At 49.0% G+C, this 14,739-nt stretch overlaps 1 long non-coding RNA gene across 1 annotated transcript in view; it reads left to right on the forward strand.

Annotated features, from left to right (window-relative positions):
• Positions 1-14,240, forward strand: part of LOC147122060 (uncharacterized) — a 33,559-nt gene extending 19,319 nt beyond the window's left edge. Inside the window, exon 3 of the long non-coding RNA XR_015075420.1 lies at positions 14,142-14,240. This is a non-coding gene — a long non-coding RNA (uncharacterized LOC147122060). The remainder of the gene's footprint in view (positions 1-14,141) is intronic.
• The last annotated feature ends 499 nt before the right edge of the window (positions 14,241-14,739 follow it).

A 14,739-nucleotide genomic window follows, 5' to 3' on the forward strand; every position in this document is an offset into this window, starting at 1 on the left:
CTGGACCAATATGTCGAGGAACCAACCAGAGATCAGGCCATCTTAGACTGGGTATTATGTAACGAGAAAGGATTAATTAGCAATCTTGTTGTACGAGGCCCCTTGGGTCGGAGCGATCATAATATGATCGAATTCTTCATTAAGATGGAGAATGAAGTAGTTGACTCAGAGACTAGGGTCCTCAATTTAAATAAAGGAAACTACGATGGTCTGAGGAGCGAGTTGGGTAGGATTGATTGGGGAATGGCACTCAAAGGGTTGACGGTGGATAGGCAATGGCAAACATTCAAAGACTGAATGGATGAGCTACAGAATTTGTTCATCCCAGTTTGGCATAAAAATAAAACAAAAAAGGTGACTCAACCGTGGCTAACAAGGGAAATTAGGGATAGCATAAGATCCAAGGAGACGACATATAAATTGGACAGAAAAAGCAATAATCCTGAGGATTGGGAGCAGTTTAGGATTCAACAAAGGAGGACAAAGGGATTAATTAAGAAAGGGAAAATAGAATATGAGAGTAAGCTAGCAGGGAACATAAAAACTGACTGTAAAAGCTTTTATAGGTATGTGAAGAGAAAAAGATTGGTGAAGTCAAGCGTAGGTCCCTTGCAGTCAGAATCAGGGGAATTTATAATGGGAAACAAAGAAATGGCAGACCATCTAAATTCATACTTTGGTTCTGTCTTCACAAAGGAGGACACAAATAACCTCCCAGAGATGCCGGGGAACATAGGGCCTGATGAAAGGGTGGAACTGAAAGAAATCAGTATTTGTATGGAAATGGTGTTAGGAAAATTGATGGGACTGAAGGCCGATAAATCCCTAGGGCCTGATAATCTACATCCCAGGGTACTTAAGGAAGTGGCCCTAGAAATAGTAGATGCATTGCTGGTCATCTTCCAGAACTCGATAGACTCTGGAACAGTACCCATGGATTGGAGGGTAGCTAATGTTACCCCACTATTCAAAAAAGGTGGTAGAGAAAAAGCAGGGAATTATAGACCGGTAAGCCTGACATCAGTAGTGGGGAAAATGCTAGAATCTATTATAAAAGATGTAATAGCAGAGCACTTGGTAAGCAGTGACAGGATCGGACAAAGTCAACATGGATTTACAAAAGGTAAATCATGCTTGACTAATCCACTGGAATTTTTTGAGGATGTAACTGGTAAAATAGATAAGGGAGAACCAGTGGATGTGGTGTATTTGGACTTTCAGAAGGCTTTCGATAAGGTCCCACATAAGAGATTAGCGTGCAAAATTAAGGCACATGGGATTGGGGGCAAGGTATTGACTTGGATAGAGAACTGGTTGGCGGACAGAAAGCAAAGAGTTGGAATAAACGGGTCGTTTTCCGAGTGGCAGGCAGTGACTAGTGGGGTACCGCAAGGATCGGTCCTAGGACCCCAGCTGTTCACAATATATATTAATGATCTGGATGAGGGAATTGGATGTAATATCTCCAAATTTGCAGATGACACAAAGCTGGGTGGGAGGGTAAGCTGTGAGGAGGATGTCGTGAAACTCCAGTACGATTTGGACAGATTGGGTGATTGGGCAGAAACATGGCAAATGCACTATAATGTGGATAAATGTGAGGTTATCCACTTTGGTGGCAAAAACAGGAAGGCAGATTATTATTTGAATGGCAATAGATTGGGAGAAGGGGAAGTGCAAAGAGACCTGGGTGTTCTTGTGCACCAGTCGCTGAAGGTAAGCATGCAGGTGCAGCAGGTGGTTAAGAAGGCAAATGGTATGTTGGCCTTCATAGCGAGAGGGTTCGAGTACAGGAACAAGGATGTCTTGCTACAGTTGTACAGGGCCTTGGTGAGACCGCACCTTGAGTATTGTGTGCAGTTTTGTTCGCCTTACCCGAGGAAGGACGTTCTTGCCATGGAAGGAGTGCAGCGAAGATTCACCAGGCTGATACCTGGGATGGCAGGAATGACGTATGAGGAGAGATTGTGTTGATTGGGCTTATACTCACTGGAGTTTAGAAGATTGAGAGGGGATCTCATCGAAACCTATAAAATTCTGTCAGGCCTGGACAGACTAGATGCAGGAAGGATGTTTCTGATGGCCGGGGAGTCCAGAACCAGAGGTCATAGTCTAAGGATAAGGGGTAAGCTATTTAGGACTGAAATGAGGAGGAATTTCTTCACCCAGAGAGTGGTGAACCTGTGGAATTCTCTGCCACAGAGGGCGGTGGAGGCCAGTTCATTAAATATATTCAAAAAAGAGTTGGATATATTTCTTAAGGCTAAAGGGATCAAGGGATATGGGGAGAAGGCAGGGACAGGGTACTGAAATTGGATGATCAGCCATGATCTCATTGAATGGCGAAGCAGGCTCAAAGGGCCGAATGGCCTACTCCTGCTCCTATCTTCTATGTATGTTTCTATGTTTCGGTGTTTCTGTTTTTGCGGCAGGAGCTGGGGAGTTTTTCCCCACATTATTCTTCCATGGATTCCTATAGTCCCTTCTCCAATGCCCATTCTTCCCGCACCCGAAGCAGTTACGCTTCATATCGGAAGGGTTATCCCCTTCCTGGTGCCACTCTTTCTTACTCTGGCTAGGTTTTATTTCATATACTTCTCCTTTTGGTGGGTGCTCTTCTATCCCTCTACCGTTCTGGTAAGCCAGGGTCAGTTGTCTGACCACTGTCTCCTCGGTGACCCGGGGGTCTTTCGGGTCAAACCAAAGCTCAGCCTTAGCTCTGATCTGCGGCAAGCTGTTTGCCACCAGGCTTCAGAGCCAGTGGGCCAGCTCGTTCTGGTTCAGGTGAGCCCAGTTGAGATCCCCATTACAGGCACTCCTGTACACAGGCCACAGTCAGTCTGCGAAAGCCTGTGGGGTCTCCCCTGCTAGCTGTGCTGTCCTCTCCATCTGGGAGAAGGGACTTCCATCATTCATACCCATGGCCTCCAGAACTTCCTCCCGGATAACAGCGTATCCGCCCTGCCCTTTTTTACTCTCCGCAGAGAGGGACTGGTAGAGGTTGCCATCCAGGGAGAAAAGGAGCATTTTGGCCATTTCGAATTCATCGCACTCGCTAATGCCTGCTGCCTGTTCCACTTCCATGAAGTGGACCGAGGGGTCTCCCTTTTGGGTGAGTTTGTTCAGGTGGCTTACCATAGCCCTAAGTTGTTGGGTACCGTGGGGAATCACGAATTGGCTTTCAAGGGGCTCCTGGCCCCCACCACCGCCGGATGGGCCAAACCTTTGCTGCCAAGCCAGGCACATCGGCCCCGGCTCCGACCTTAAAATTTTTGAAAAAAATAATTAAAATTTTTAACTGGGCTAAAAATAAACTTACCTTTCTTTAAAGTATTTTTAAATGATAAATCAGTGGAAAAATGTTTTTTTTTACTTTTTTCAACTCTTATCCTGGTAAAAGCAGGTGTTGCGCCTGCTTTTACCAGGCGCAAGAATTGTAAGTGTTTTCTGCGGGCGGAGGGTCTCCAAAAAACAGAACTCTCCACCCGCAGAGGCCCTTCTCCAGGGCTGCCGGAGGATCTGTCAAGAGCATTTTTGACAGGTCGGAAATGCCAGTTTCCAGCGCATGTGCAGTGCATGCCTGAAAGCGGCATTTCCGATGTTCCTACGGGTGAGTACACAGCACGTACCCACATGTAAGGACCGGAATTTCTGCACCCATGAATATAGCTAGTATACTTTCCCGCAATGCTGTTTATTTTATATGCGCATATTGGATTAACACAGGGATAGAACAATTCCTACTTTTTTACTATCAATGACAAGAAAAGTCATTAGAGGGAAGGAATAGCATGGGGTGAAGTATTTTCAAAGTAAAACAATGGATCTAATAACTTAGTTGGTGGGGCTATTTGTGGTCTGGTTCTAAGATGTGACCAAGTTGGAATTCAGTACTGTTTCTTCTCATTTTCTTGCAGTCCAGCAAAAGAAAGTAAAGGAATGCTACTGGGAGGCAGGCTGGCTTCCATACAGCAAGTGAAAGGGTCCTAATAAACTGGAATTAATTAATAACATGGCTATATAGTTTTATATTTTCTTCTTGTGCCTGGCCTCCACCTTGCTACTGCCTACAGTGTAATCACTGCTTAGGTAATAGCAAGCACAGACCTGCACTACATTACTCCATGTTACAACATTGCTGAAAGCGAACTTTTAGCAAGACTTTGGGCTGGATTTTCATTCAGCAGTCGGGAAGGAGGTGGGACTACAACTTTCGGGTTTTAGTCCCGCATCCATCGACGTCCGGCCAATCGACGCGATTTTCCCTTGATTGACCTTGTTGAGCCCGCCCAGCAGGCTCAGCGGGCCAATTAAGGGCCACCCGGCAACAGGTGACGTCACAGACTGAAATTTCATCTGTCAAGAGTTTTTGACAAATGAAATGTCAGTGTTTCACAGCTGTTTGAAGCTGTCAAACACTGAGGGCTGGATTTTGCTACGGGGGCGGGTTGGGGTCGTGTTCCCCACATTTCGTGTTTCCCACACGAATCCTGAACGATGTGGGAAATTGATGCAATTTTGATTTTATAGCCCAATTGATTCCCCACGTGTGGGAACCCCTAGCCGGAGAGCTTTTCAGGTGGGAAGCTCGCCTCCGATGACATCATCACTGCTGCTTCATTTAAGGGCTTCCACAAGCCTTGCTCACTTCAGCAGACTGCCAAGCTTCTGGCCCTGGCAGCTGCTGCTACCATCATCAATCATGGCGACACATCGGAGTAAGGCATCCCCCAGATTTGACGAGGCAGCCCTCCAGGCATTGGTGGAGGGAGCGACAGAGAGCAGGGAGGTGCTCTTCCCCTCCTCGGGGAGGAAGAAGCCACCCCAGCAAACCAAGGCTGTGTGGCTGAGGGTGGCAGAGCAGGTGAACGCCAGCTCGAATACCAGCAGAACATGGATCCAGTGTCGGAAACGCTTCCATGACCTTCTGCGCACTGGAAAAGTGAGTATGATGTTCCCATCACTCTTAATCTGATCCCCATTGCCTTTCCTCAACAGCTCTCAGCTTTACCAATCTCTTCCTCCACATCCCACTTGACACTGACATCCATGCACCCATTCCCACTCCCTCTCTATGGTCACATTCACCTAACTAATGGACTATGCAGCCCTCACACTCCCTATCACTGTCATGCTATGAAAACAACTTACATCACATAGGGAGGGCCCTTGGTCTTGCCATCTCACTCCATCTTTCTCTCCTTCTAAGCATCTATGCCATCGATTCTCTACACTCACTCCTTCATTCTCGCTCAAACTCCACTTGTCTCCCCCATTGCAGGAAAAGAGAGCTCACAACCGAATAGAGCGAGCCAGGACAGGGGGAGGGGCAGCCTCCTTAGCCCAGCTGACCCCATGGGAGGAGGCGATCCTGGAGATCGTCGGCATCCAGGACGACACACAAGTGGGGGACGGAGAGACCGGTGCAGCAGAGCAAGCTGGTGACAGAAGAGTTTTCCAACTCTCTCAATTGCATTGCATGACTTGCTGATAATGACTTGGAAGCTCTAGCAGATGGACCTCTGATCATCTGCAATAAGCACTGTGCAGGTAACCCTGGCCTCTCATCTCTGACACTTTCCTTTACTCCCCCACAGGACCATCGCAAGCTCCCGTCTCCAGGACGCAGGAGGAGGTTCAGCCTCAGCATCCAGACTCCTCAGAGGAAGCTGCAACCTCTGAGGGCGCAGCGTCAGCAGAAGGCAACGCACCCAGCACCAGCGCAGACACTCACACCTCGGTGGGACCTTCGGGACATAGAGTAGTGTTGTCACCTGGTGTATCACAGCTCACAAGTGAGCCTCAGCAGATGGTGGAGACAGGGACAGCAGTGGAGAGTCCTAGTCGGAGGGCGCAGCACTCTCCCAGCTCGGCTCAGCTGCATGTCGACCCTCTGCCTCTGGGTCCATCCACAGTATCAGCGGTGATGGCACTCCAGGAAAATATGCAGGAGTCTCTGGCAGGTTTTGTCTCCAGGGTTGCTGCGAGTGTGGAGCGAATGGAGGAGTCCGTCGCTAACATGAGCAGAGCCTTTGTGGAGTCATTGGCGCATCAACGCATTACCACGGAAAGGATGGCAACCTCCGTGGAAAGGCTGGCTACGGCCATGGAGGAGATAAGTCGCGCGAGTGTTGAAAACATGGTGAGTGTTCAGACTAGACTGACATCTCTGGAGGAGCGATGGGCAGCTATTGAACAGAGAAACCAGACCTTCATGGCAGTCCCTCTGAGAAGGACTGCCAGTCCCGACACGGGTCCCCATGGCTCCCCTGATGTGCAGCAAGGTGCTCTCTCACCACTTGCAAGCGCTGAGGGGGACCTGACCCATGAGAGGGATGATGGTGGCAGAGAACAAGGAGGTGGGGGCTCCTCTCCAAGCGCTCAAACTTCCATGCCACTGACAAGTCCTCGGTCAGAGCCCCATCTGAGTCAGCACCCAAGTGAGATCGGCGTCTCAACCCCTGCACAGCCGCAGGAGCAGCAGACTGTTGCGCAGCCCTTACAGGCTCGCAACCCCAGAGGACGCCCGCCAAAGGTGTCCAGACAGGAGCAGCAAGGAAGTGATCAAGGGGCCTCCACATCTGCTGATGCCACTGGGGAACCACTACGTAGGAGCACGCGTAAGAGAAAGAAACTGCACAAATAGTCACAAGGGTAGTCACTTGGGTGGAATTTAATGTGTTATGGTTGAAAGCCATCAGAATAATGTTAATAAATCATCTGTTGGCTACTGCTGTAGTTGTGGCGTGTGTCATTTCGCGAATGGGACTTTCACTTTGAGGTCAGTATGGTGGTCACATCGCTAGAAGTCAGCTGGTTCCTGGCTACTGTCAGTGCTCAGGTAAAAGGATGCGAGGCAATAGTCCCTCATGGGCGAGGCTCAGCAAATCTGCCCAATATGAGCGCGTTCCTTGCATGCCGGCCACCAATGTTCTCGCGCACTGCTGCCGCTGGTTGATGAGCCTCTGCAAGATGTTCGTCTTCGCTCTCCTCCTCCTCCCCCTCCTCCTCCTCCTCATCTGAGGAGGATATGTCAGGAGCCACTTGGTCCTCGGCCATCTGCAAGCCACGACGCTGTGCCATGTTGTGAAGCACACAGCAAACCACAACGATTCTGGAGACCCTGGCTGCTGAGTATTGCAGGACTCCACCTGATCTATCCAGGCATCTGAAGCGCATCTTCAGCAGACCAATGGTCTGCTCGATCATGGCTCTGGTGGAAAGGTGGCTGGAGTTGTAGTTCTCCTCAGCTGCGTTGGATGGGCTCCTCAGCGGCGTCAATAGCCACGTCCTCAAGGGATAGCCCTTGTCTCCAAGTAGCCATCCGTTAAGTTGGTGTGGCGGACTGAATAGCGGAGGCACAGTAGACTGGCGCAGTATGAAGGAGTCATGGCAACTGCCAGGGTACTTGGCACAAACATGCAAAATTTCCTTCTTGTGGTCACACACCAGCTGAACGTTGAGGGAGTGGAAGCCCTTGCGGTTGACAAAAATACCAGGATTGCGATGGGGAGCCTTAAGGGCCACATGTGTGCAATCAACGATGCCCTGCACCCTTGGAAAGCCTGCAAGATTAGCAAATCCAACCGCTCTCGCCATGACATTTGCTCGATCCTTGGTGAAATGGATGTGATTGTGCGCGATGGCAAAGAGGGCATCGGTTACCCGCTTGATGCAGGTGTGTGCGGCCGCCTGGGAGATGCCGCTGATGTCTGCTGCTGATCCCTGGAATGAGCCTGAGGCAAAAAAGTTGAGTGCGATGGTGACTTTGACGGCCACTGGTAAGGGGTGTCCAGCTGCTCCTCTGGGCTCCAGGTCTTGCTGCAGCATTGCGCAGATGTCAGCCACTATCTCTCGCGAAAGTCGGAGCCGCCTTTGGCACTGCTGCTCAGACATGTTGAGGTAGCTGACCCTGCGTCTGTAGACCCTGTTTGGGGGGTATCTCCTGCGCCGACGGCCTTCCATGCGCTGGCCCCTTCTGGCCTGTGCATCCTCATGTGGGGCAGCAGCAGCTTGGCGCAACTGTTGTTGCTGCTGCTGTTGGGCGGCCTCATGTAATATCCAGAAGGGCAGGACAAAAATGGCTCCCATGCTTCTGGTAGATGCCTCAGTTGAGGAAGCGCTCAGTGAAGGTGGCGAGAGGGGTTTCCCAGGAGGTCACACTGGAGATGGTTGTCAGGCTGCAAACTTCCAGAGCTGTGGGTATGCCTTCTGAAAGATCCCCCAGACCTGAGAGCAAAGTTATGCCACCTGCAATTAAAGCCTGTTCAAATCTGCCATTTAATGGTTGAGCTGCAGCTGCTACTCCGCAAGCCAGTTGTGCTCCCGCCAGGTTTCAGATGTGTGTTTCCCACCAGGCGTGTTTCACGTGGGAAAACGAGTAAACTTGCAAGTGGTTAGAAAAATGGGATTATAGAGCCAATTGAGGGCTTGTTAAGGGCCTTAAGGGCCTATCCCGCCTCCTGGAGGCGGGACGGAGTCGGGACCAGCAGACACGAATTTAGGAAAATTGCGTGGAGGCGGGATGGAGGCGGGTTTGGGCCCGCACGCCAGTTTTGCGATTTTTATCCCCCACACGCCTCCAATCCCGCCTCCCCGGCCCTAGCAAAATCCAGCCCTGACAGTCTGACTTCTAACCTGAGTCCTTCTACACAGACTCAGTTAGAACTGTCACCGGCACTGAAAGCTGAAGGCTGTCACTTTTGACAGATCGCAGCCATTCAGCTTTCAGTGCCAGCTAAGTGATGGACTCCCGACGCCTAGAGGAAGAAAGGCTGTTAAGGTAAGTACAGGTAATTTAAACTTCTTTACACACTTTAGACACACCAAACACACTTACCTTTGCACTCATGCACCCATCACTCACCGGAACACTGACATCGCGACCCCTCCACGTCCTTCAACCCGACGGCCCGCCTGCTCTAACCTGGCGTGGTTTGGAGGCATCGGGAATCCCACACGACACCCCTCAAAATAGGGATTAGGCTAAAAACTGCCTGTTAACTACCTGTTAACAGGCAGTTAATTGGCACTAATCCCTTCCCGCCTCGGGTCGGTGGGTCCCAGTGCAGGGCGGGTACCCGCCTCCCTTGAAACTTATGTGGAGGCGGGTTTTGGGCGTAATGGTGTCGGGACCCCTAAATTTGGGATTTTTGCCCCCCGCACGCCTAAAAACCCGCCTCACGGCACACTGAAAATCTGGTCCAAATTTGATCCTGAATTTCCTCGATGTCCATTGCGCCATTGTCACACCAGCCATTCACCAGCAAAGGCAGTTGCATGCAAGTTTCCTGCGTAAGTTAATTTGCACATGAAATGGTGTAAATTTTGGTGTTCTATAAGTGCAGTGAGCAGTTTAGGCCCCAGGAAACTTGGTTGCTGAAGTTGCACACTTCTGTAAAGATTGCAGTTTTCATCAGAGCACTAAGGACAGCAAGGAGTGGCTGCAAAGGTTCTTTATTCGACCCCATTTTTATCCACTCAGGGCATCTTGCACCCTCATTTGAAGTGCCACTTGCTAGAACCATGAGCAGTCACAGGCCACTTGAGCCCATGGGGCACCATGACATGGCAGTATCTCATCAAAGGGCTGTAAAGTTTTCATAGGAAGACCTGCAAGCCCTCCTGGAGAGAGGATATAATGCATTTTCAATATAATGTAAGAACATATTTAAGAATCCTCCCTCCACCTTAAAAGAATCTGGTGCCAAAATAATTCAGGGCAGTTGTCACTTTCATAGCGACAGACAGAGCAATTCTGGCAGTTTGTGAGGTTGGAGAAAATCGCAGAGATGTGCAATGGCAATGGCAGTCTTGGACAATCACGCCCTTTGAACACAGAGATGCTCCAAGAGGTTCTTGAAGGACCTGTGCTGCCGATAGACAAGTTGTGTAGGATAGTGCCTGGTGGGCTGGTGCTTCTGCCATGCTGTTTTATTCTCCTTGCCTTCACATGCGAAGGAACGGTAACATATGTTACTGGACCAGTAATCCAGAGGCCTGAACTAATGACCCAGTGATGTGAGTTCAAATCCCACCATGGCTTCAGGTCAAGCATGGACAAGGAAACCTCCTGCTGATTACCACCTACCGCCCTCCCTCAGCTGATGAATCAGTACTCCTCCAGGTTGAACACCACTTGGAGGAAGCACGAGGGTAGCAAGGGCACAGAATGTACTCTGGGAGGGGGACTTCAATGTCCATCACCAAGAATGGCTCGGTAGCACCACTACTGACTGAGCTGGCCGACTCCTGAAGAACATAGCTGCCAGACTGGGTCTGCGGCAGGTGGTGAGAGAACCAGCACGAGAGAAAAACCTACTTGACCTCGTCCTCACCAATCTACCTGTCGCAGATGCAACTGTCCATGACAGTATTGGAAGCAGTGACCACCACACAGTCCTTGTGGAGACAAAGTCCCGTCTTCACACTGAGGACACCCTCCAACGTGTTGTGTGTGGCACTACCACCATGCTAAATGGGATAGATTCAGAACAGATCTAGCAGCTCAAAACTGGGCATCCATGAGGCACTGTGGGCCATCAGCAGCAGCAGAACTGTATTCCACCACAATCTGTAACCTCATGGCCCGGCATATCCCTCACTCTACCATTACCATCAAGCCAGGGTGCCAACCTTGGTTCAATGAGGAGTGCAGAAGAGCATGCCAGGAACAGCACCAGGCATACCTAAAAATTAGGTGCCAACCTGGGGAAGCTGCAACACAGGACTACATGCATGCTAAACAGTGGAAACAGCATGCTATAGAGAGAGCTAAGCGAGCACACAATCAACGGATCAGATCAAAGCTCTGCAGACCTGTCACATTCAGCCGTGAATGTGGTGGACAATTAAACAACTAACTGGAGGAGGAGGCTCCATGAATATCCCCACCCATCCTCAATGATGGCGGAGCCCAGCACGTGAATGCAAAAGACATCTTCAGCCAGAAGTACCAAGTGGATGATTCATATCAGCCTCCTCCTGAGGTCCCCACCATCACAGAAGCCAGCTTCAGCCAATTCGATTCACTCCATGTGATATCAAGAAACAGCTGAGTGCACTGGATACAGCAAAGGCTATGGGCCCCGACAACATCCCAGCTGTCATGCTGAAGACTTGTGCTCCAGAACTAGCCGCACCTCTAGGCAAGGTGTTCCAGTACAGCTACAACACTGGCATCTACCCAACAATGCGGAAAACTGCCCAAGTATATCCTGTCCACAAAGATAAGGACAAATCCAATCCGGCCAATTACCGCCCCATCAGTCTACTCTCAATCATCAGCAAAGTGATGGAAGGTGTCGTCGACAGTGCTATCAAGTGGCACTTATACCACCATTTAACCAAGAGTGGCATCAAGGGGCCCTAGGAAAACTCTCCACTGGCTGGAGTCATACTTAGCACAAAGGAAGATGGTTGTGGTTGTTGGAGGTCAATCATCGCAGCCCCAGGACATCACTGCTGGAGTTCCTCAGGGCAGTGTCCTAGGCCCAACCATCTTCAGCTGCTTCATCAATGACCTTCCCTCCAGCATAAGATCAGAAATGGGGATATTCGCTGATGATTGCACAGTGTTTAGTTCCATTCGCAGCTCCTCAGATAATGAAGCAGTCCATGCCTCCATGCTGCAAGACCGGGACAATATTCAGGCTTGGGTTGATAAGTGGCAATTAACACTCGCACCACACAAGTGTCAGGCAATGACTATCTCCAACAAGCGAGAGTCTAACCACCGCCCCTTGACATTCAACGGCATTACCATTGCTGAATTCCCCCACCATCAACATCCTGAGAGTCACCATTGACCAGAAACTTAACTGGACCAGCCACGTAAATACTGTGGCTACAAGAGCAGGTCAGAGGCTGGGTATTCTGCGGCGAGTGTCTGACCTCCTGACTCCCCAAAGCCTTTCCACCATCTACAAGGCACAAGTCAGGAGTGTGATGGAATACTCTCCACTTGCCTGGATGAGTGCAGCTCCAACAACACTCAAGAAGCTCGACATCATCCAGGACAAAGCAGCCTGCTTGATTGGCACCCCATCCACCTCCTTAAACATTCACTCCCTCCACCGCTGGCGCACCATGGCTGCAGTGTGTACCATCTACAGGGTGCACTACAGCAACTCACCAAGGCTTCTTTGGCAGCACCTCCCAAACACACGACCTCTACCTCCTAGCAGGACAAGGGCAACAGGTGCATGGGAATACCATCATCTCCAAGTTCCCCTCCAAGTTGCACACCATCCTGACTTGGAAGTATATCACCTTTCCTTCATCGTCACTGGGTCAAAATCCTGTAACTCCCTCCCTAACAGCACTGTGGGACTACCTTCACCACATGGACTGCAGCGGTTCAAGAAGGCGGGTCACCACCACCTTCTCAAGGCCAATTATGGATGGACAATAAATGCTGGCCTTGCCAGCGGCGCCTGCATCCCAGGAACAAATAAATAAAACACTGCTGTTTGCCCTTCTCCTCCATTAAGGATGGCATAGAGTAGTATGCCCAAGGGGAATGCTACTCCTTCTCTAGAATCATATTTTTAAAAATTAGTTCCTGGGATGAGGGCATCGCTGGCAAGGTCAGCATTTATTGCCCATCCCTAATTGCCCTTGAGAAGGTGGTGGTGAGCCGCCTTCTTAAACCGCTGCAGTCCTTGTAGTGAAGGTACTCCCACAGTGCTGTTAGGGAGGGAGTTCCAGGATTTTGACCCAGCGATGATGAAGGAACAGCGACATATTTCCAAGTCAGGATGCTGTGTAACTTGGAGGAGAACTCTGAGCAGGTGATTGGTCAAAAACATGTAGAGGTAGGTTGAGACTGTAGCACTATAGGGGTGAGGGGGGCGATAGCACTGTGTGTGTGGGGTGGGGGGCTGGAGGGGTCGGTGTCAAATGCATGTCTCAAATAGCAAAACTGTGGGGGAATAAAAGTTGAAAAAATGTATGGGAAACCAGAAATCAGCAAGCAAACTTTAGGGACTCTTCTAAACTTCAAGCTCCTCACTGCTACCGGAATCAGTGCCTGGAGGAGCATTTGCATCTGTTTTATATGGGTCCAACTTTCCCACAATGCAGTAGTGCCATAAAAGCAGGATATTCCCGGGCACAGTGCTGACAGGTGAGTGGTATTCCTATGCAAATTAGCCCAGTGGGTCTTGGATGGGGGGAATTTGTCAAAGCTGCCAGAAAGATTGAGGAAACTCATATGTAGTGCATTTACAGTATATAAGCAGCATAATGTGCTAAACACTAGTTTAATTGATCTTTTTTAGCACAGTAACAATGTATTAATTAGTGCTGAAGATACCAAGGAAATTCAGGGACTGTGTTTAGGATTGTGACAAAAAGCTAGTAAGTAACACTGTTAGAAAATATTTCTTCCATCTATACATCAACTGTAAGTGGCCAAAAATACCCTACCTTGTAGCAGATACTATTTTAGATACTGGTTTCTCATAATATCACCCCTCCAGAGCTCTGTTTTCTGGCTTTCTTTGCACTGGAAAACTATTATGATGACATTAGTTATCGATGTGTCAGGATAATTTCTCATTCCTTACTTTTCTTATGTTCTTCAATAATATTGAAAACGTATTATCTCCTTTATCTTTCATCCTGTGGAGCAGAAATTTCAGTTAATTGTCATGCTTAGACTTTTGGTTGCACAAAGAAAGAAGAATTCGCCAGAGTAGTTAGTGTACATTATGGGAACTGCACATTAGTACAAATGTGCTAGGGGCTAGAGCGGTATATGTTTGATAACAGGTAGAATTTTGCTTGTTGTTGGCAAAGGACATCCTACAAGGACAATGGATGCTTTGAGGTCTAGCTTTATAGCAGTTCCCCCTCTGAACTCAAAGAATTAATGGAGCAACACACAGACAGGTGCCAAGTATTTTTGCTTCAGTATGTCCTCCAGAGACTTGGGGGTTTGACAGAACAGTTTGTCTTCAGCAATAACCTCTAGACCAGGCATTTTAAGCTGCATTTGTAGCCTCAGGAAGCATTGTGTGATGAAGATAGCTTATCAAAGAATATTGAAGAGAAGATAGCTTAGTTACCCAGTGAAGAAATCTATTTCACAAATGAAGATTTCCTCCATGAAACTTCTTTTTATTCTTCTATCCATTCAGAACTTCTGGACAGCTCAGGCTGGGAAGTGGAGTAACTACTATCAGTTGTACAAAGTTTTCCGGCTTAAGAGACCTGACCAAATTACTCCTGAGCAACAAGGCCACCAATAAAAATGTCATTATATCAATGACTATGAAAATACTGTAGTACACCTGTTACTTGTCTGATGTACAATAACTTTACTGAATTTACTTAGTTAGGACATAGGTTTTACTAAACTTACTTGACTGCTCTGTAAAGGTACATATATATAATACTAGCTGGGGGAGCCCGGCGTTGCCGAGGCTTTTTGAGGGCATGTTGTTGTTGAGAAGAGAGAGAGGGAGTGACTGGGGGGAAGAGAGAGAGGGAAGGAGAGAGAGAGAGAGGGAATGAAGAGAGGAAGGAGAGAGAGAAGAGAGAGAGAAGAGGGAAGGAGAGAGAGGGAAGGAGAGAGAGAGGGGGAAGGAGAGAGAGAGAGAGAGGGGGAAGGATGAGAGAGAGAGAGATGGAAGGAAAGAGAGAGAGAGAATGAAGGAGAGAGAGAGAGGGAAGGAGAGAGAGGGAAGGAGAGGAGAAAGAGAGGGAAGGAGAGAGAGGCAGAGAGAGAGAGGGAAG

The sequence above is a fragment of the Somniosus microcephalus genome, chromosome 3, assembly GCF_052327205.1.
Source record: "Somniosus microcephalus isolate GS21.2 chromosome 3, FLI_Smic_1.0, whole genome shotgun sequence".
NCBI classification, from domain to species: domain Eukaryota; kingdom Metazoa; phylum Chordata; class Chondrichthyes; order Squaliformes; family Somniosidae; genus Somniosus; species Somniosus microcephalus.